The sequence below is a fragment of the Tupaia chinensis genome, unplaced genomic scaffold, assembly GCF_000334495.1.
Source record: "Tupaia chinensis unplaced genomic scaffold, TupChi_1.0 Scaffold149256_1, whole genome shotgun sequence".
In the NCBI taxonomy this organism is placed as follows: Eukaryota; Metazoa; Chordata; class Mammalia; order Scandentia; family Tupaiidae; genus Tupaia; species Tupaia belangeri.
This window is the reverse complement of record NW_006209101.1, coordinates 517320-522833: the sequence shown is the minus strand read 5'-3', so window position 1 is coordinate 522833 and position 5514 is coordinate 517320.

The following is a 5514-nucleotide window of genomic DNA, read 5'->3' as shown; positions in this document are numbered from 1 at the left end:
TTTCCCTATTTCTCATTTGGAGCTGAATCCTAATCCCTTTTCATCTCTGACAATAATTTTTTGCTCGTGCTTTAGCCTTTTTCATTCAGCTTTACCATAATGCTCTTATCTAGGCTTCCTTTGATCATATTTTATTTTTTAATTCCTTCCTCTCTTCCTTTTATTTTTCTTTGTAAACATTGTTCAGAATTTCTGATTTTTAATAATTTTCCCTTTGGCTCCTATTTGCTTTACATTTCCATTCCTTTTCCCCTTGCTATTCTTGCTGTAAATTGTCTTTCTCAGGCCCTCTTCCTTCCGTTCTTTTACTCCCCCCCCCATCTGTATTAAGCGAGGCACGATATTTCACTTTTGTCCAAGAGTCTGCACGTGCTTGGTTATGGCTGTTGCCAGTTGCTTCTTTGCTTCTCTAGTCTTTTCTGGCTCTGAGAAATTAGAGTCAAAATGCCATTAAAGAAAGTTCTTAATGCAAAATTTTGAAGCCACGTAACCGTAGGGAGAATAATAGAATTCCTATCAGCTTGAATCATGGTTAACATTTGCCAGTCTTGTTTCTAGATGTGATTTTCTCAGATTATGTATTACTGAACTCCTATTCTCTGTATGTCTGACCAGCAGATAGAGAGCATGTCATAGTCAAGTGCCCTGTTGTGCCTTAGAATGTCCAGGTAGAGGCCAGCCACATCAGTACAGCAATAACATGAGGAGAGGCCCCAGGTTTGCATCCCAGGCTCTCCCTGTGCATGTCAGGTGTGTGCACGTGTGCCTGGGATCCCTGCTGGGAGAGGCTGGAGGTGGATCATGGCATGAGGACCTTGTTTAGGATGCTCGTCTTACCCTCTTTCTCTAATGGAATAAACAAATAAATAAACAACGACAAAACTATGTGCAGGTACGGGTGGCTGCCAATTGCTCTGCCCCTCCTGTATGTGCTAAATGAAGCATTATGTCATTTTTATTATGCTATCATGACACTGTACCTTTCCTTCTTCTCGTTCCTCTTCTAGACTGTGAGTTCTTAGAGAGAAGAGTTTTACCTTTTTCATCTTTGTATTCCTAGCAGCTTGCACACTGTGCCTAACACTTGCTGGCCCTTAACAAAGAGTTCTTGTAAAAAAGAATGAAGACTTTTTTTTTTTTTTTAGAGTTTTTGCTATAGGGCACATGCACTTGCCAGACAGACAGAGACAGAGAGATAGAAAGCAAGAAATCACTCCCCAGGGGGGATGGCCATGCCGTAATCCCTTTTCCTCCATTCTCCTCTCAGGATCTTTGGCATGCATGCACACGCACCCAGTGTGAGTTTAAGCCACCGGGTCTGGGACTCGAACTGTTGTCGACTACATGGGAGTGCAGCGACATAGCCATTACACTAACTGCTGGTCCCTGAAGTTTAAGCTTTTAAAAAATCACTTATTCCGCTCATTTCTTTGCCATGATCTACTCTGCCTTACTATATTTCCAACTTTTTCCTCTAATGTCTCCCTTGGTTCATTCAGGTTACTTGTTTTGATATCTTCATTTACACAATATTGTAAACAGCAACCAATTTGTTTCTAAATAATAGAATTCCCGGTATTTATGTAGCACATGTCATGTGCTAGACACTGTACAAAGTCCCTAGTAAATATTCTCTCTGGTAATTCTAACTCATGAAGTTCCATGAGCTGGAAAGGACTACTTACCCCATTTTCCAGATGAGATTACTCTTTCTAGAGAAAATAAATAACTTGTCAAGGTCATATCATCAATGAGTAAAGGAGTCAGCGTTCAAACATTGATCTTTTTGATTTTAGATCTTGCCCATCTAACCACCATGCTGACTACCATGGAAATGATCTTTATCTGTGGTTGGCTTACTGCTATTTGTATCCAGCCAACAGCTCTAAATCTTTTCTGCCTAGAGACTATGTCCAAAATAAATAAGAAATCTCTCTATTCCTAAAGCTTTAGTCTTGCTCTTTTTGCTTTTGCCCTTTCACCCTTGGCAACTGAGTCACAGCAAAAATGTCTCTTGAAGTCATCCCCAGTGACCGTGTAATCTGGGTTCCCACACAAGATCCTCATGCAGGCACTTGTTGATGACTTTCCATCTTATTCTGATGACAAATAGTCCTTTGGATGGCTTCAAAATCTATTCTTCTTTCCTTCAAGAACTAAATAAGTCTTTTTCTTCTTGTGAAAACACAAGTCTACACCAGTAACGACTCACATCTCTCTTTTTGCTTTCCTTTCCTTGTCTATTCTCTTTCTCTTTTTTCTTTTTTAAAAATTTGCCATAAAGTACATGAGCTTGCTGGAGAAAAAGAGGAAGCATCCTCCAGGGGATATGGCCATGCCACAATCTGTCCTCCTCCATTCTCTTTTCAGGACTTGGGGTACCATGTACACATGCCTGATGTGTTTCTCAAGCCACTGGGTCTGGGACTCAAATAGCGTATTGGCCATGTGGATTCTAAGTGCCTTAACCACCATGCCACAGGCTGGCCCTATCTTTCCTCTTTTGTCCCTTGATATTACTACTTTTTTCTTTTTCTGTCACCTTCCTTTTGTCAACCTGGTCTTCAGCTCTAACCTACCTGGGGTTTACTTACCATTCCATGTCTCTGATCATGAGAGTTGACATACATTTTGTGTACTCAAGATCACTTTGGGGTATCACCCTTTACATCAACCATTCCCAATCCATGTGTTCTGTCGGCCTTACCTCCTGCTCCACCCTTGGAGAAGGAGGTAAGAACACATGGATTGGCACATGAACAGGTTTGGCCAACATCATGTGAAATTATTCAAACTGTAATGATTGAATTAGGATGGGCACAGGACTGATGATGCTGGCATTGCAGGTATCAAAGATGATATAAGCCTGAAGCTGCTGGTGGTCCTCTCTGTCACGCCTGGAGAAACCCTGCACAGAAATGGAACCTTCATGAGAATGCACTATCAAGAAATGGAGAGTTACATACTCCTGACTTGTAAATTGAAGCCTGGATCAAATCATGTCTACTACAACTTCAGCCTCCAAACACGATAGCCATCAAGAGTAAAGTACCCTGGAGTAAATCCTTGATATGAAGAGAAAGGGAACAACCACCCTTCATGGGATGTAAACACCATATTGGATTGGGTGTTGAGGTAGCAGACAGATACTCAGCGAAAAATTTCAGACCATGCCCTGAGCTGGCCTGAGGGGTTCCCTGAAAGTTCCTTAGGGGACAGCATGGAAACCAGAAAGCAAGGCTAAGAATAGCTCTGCATTTGTTTTCTGTACGGGGCTTCAAAATAAGGTTTGTGAAGAAAGATTCTGTTGCTAATAAAAGTAAAAACAAACATTCTTTGGAAATCGACGTATACTTGTGTTAGTTCTCCAGAAACCCAACTTCCTCCACTCCTGAAATCCTGCTTTGCATCCTATTTTGACTGAATTTATACCCCCACTATGCAATCATTTAATTGCATTTCATATTTTATTTTTGTCTCTGTTCAGTGGCTTAGTGGGTGATAAATCAGGCATTTGCTCCATATAGTCCTCTCTCCTCTCTCATGGTTGTCAGTCAGTTCAGATGTTCAACAAAATTCAAATTCAGAACATATTTCCTGAGTGCAAGGTAGTACTACATGCTGTATTTTATAATATTTATGAATTCTTTCAACTCCCTGAGAGGCAAGTAGCTATTAATATTTGTGTTTGATGAATAAGGTGAAGTGATCACCTCAAAGGTCACAAGGTAAATTGTTGACAGTTAGAAATACAATCTCTTCCAAAGTCAGGAGAAATATAAAGGGTCCAAAATTTAGGCACAGATAGATTTAGATTTAGATTTTGTTTTTTTTTACTGATCTTTGGAACTTATGCAAATGATTCAATCTCCATGAATCTCAGTTTTCTGTCCATAGAATGTAATACTGTCTATCTCATAATGACACACATGGATTATATTAAACAATATGTCAAACACATTAGTACAAAGTTGACTCAGGAACTCAGTTTCCTTCTACCACAGCAGGAAATACCTAGGTTCCTCTGTCCATGAGAATTGGCAGAAAAGAAGTCTCGATTACATGTTAAACTCCCTGTAAATACCGTTTTATGTGTTGATGCTCATACATGTAGGACACATTACACCACAAGTCATAATATATAGCCATTTTGTTACCAATAAGACTCTTTCTTGGCCAGGGGAGAGAAAAAGCCAGTTTCATTTGATTCTTGTGGATGCTCAGCACTAAGATTTATAATAGAAAAAAAGTGGTCACCAAGTTATACTGTAATTTTGTCCCTTAAATAAGGATGATGAAAGGGGAGCTACAGATTTTCAACACATTGGGACCTCATGCCAGCTACTTGAATTTAGCTGTTGTTCATTGAATCAACATTCATATGTTTAGCCCTAATCTGCTAGGTTCTGATCCAAAGGCTGGAGACACAGTGTGAACGAGACAGTCCAGTGTGTGGAAAGGAAGAGGTAGATAAGAATGATCCCTCCATCTTGCCTTTCACCCTTTACCATCCTTATCTTTGGTATGGTGGTTTAGGGCAGGAAGCAGCAAGTAATGCTTTTGTTCAGCTGAGTTAAGGATAATTATATATATATATATGTGTGTGTGTGTGTGTGTGTATATATATATATACATATATAAATTTTTGCTATAGGGCATGTGTACTTGCTCTAGAGAGACAGGGAGATAGAAAGCAGGAAATCACCCCCCATGGGATATGGCCATGCCACAGTTTCTTCTCCTCCTTTCTCCTCTTGGGATTTTGGGCACTCATGCACACATGCCTAGTGTGAGTTTTAAGTTACTGGGTACAGGACTTGAACCACGGTCCACTAGGTGAAAGTACAGAGATGTAACCATTATGTTACCTACTGGTCCCTAATTTTCTATTTTTAAAGAGATTCTATATAGCCTGTGAAACCTACAATATTTAGCATTTAGAACTTTACAAAAAATATTTGCTGACTGCTGGTTTGAAGTGACCTATGTCATTCGTGGTGATAAAAGAGTTTAATTGTATGACTATTAGAGTATTTTTTTAATTAATTATTTGCTATTTGCCGGGGTCCAGCCTTGGCGGGGGTGGGTTATATCGTCAGAGGTGGCACAGGAAAGGAAGAAGACTAAGGCCTCGGTGCCATTTTTATACACGTCCTCAGTTGGACACCCCAGAGATTGCTCTCTGAAGAGTGACAACTGCTAGAAATCATCATGCCTTTTTATTGAAAATGTGATACATGCAAGTAAATGGGTGAGGGGCTACATGTTCTAATTATCAGCTTATAAAGTTTCAACAGTAGGGAGCATGGGTTCCATTTAGGGTTGGATTAAGGGTGGGTCTAGTGCAGTTCTGCAATTATTCGTTTGATGTAGGTGTCTTTATGGAATGCGGTGTCGGGAAAGCAGCTCCAGTAAACAGAGATAATTATCAGCTGATGCGGCGCGGCAGCCATCTTGTGATTACCGAGCACGATACTGAGAAAAGAAAATCTCAAGTATAGATATTAGTTCTTA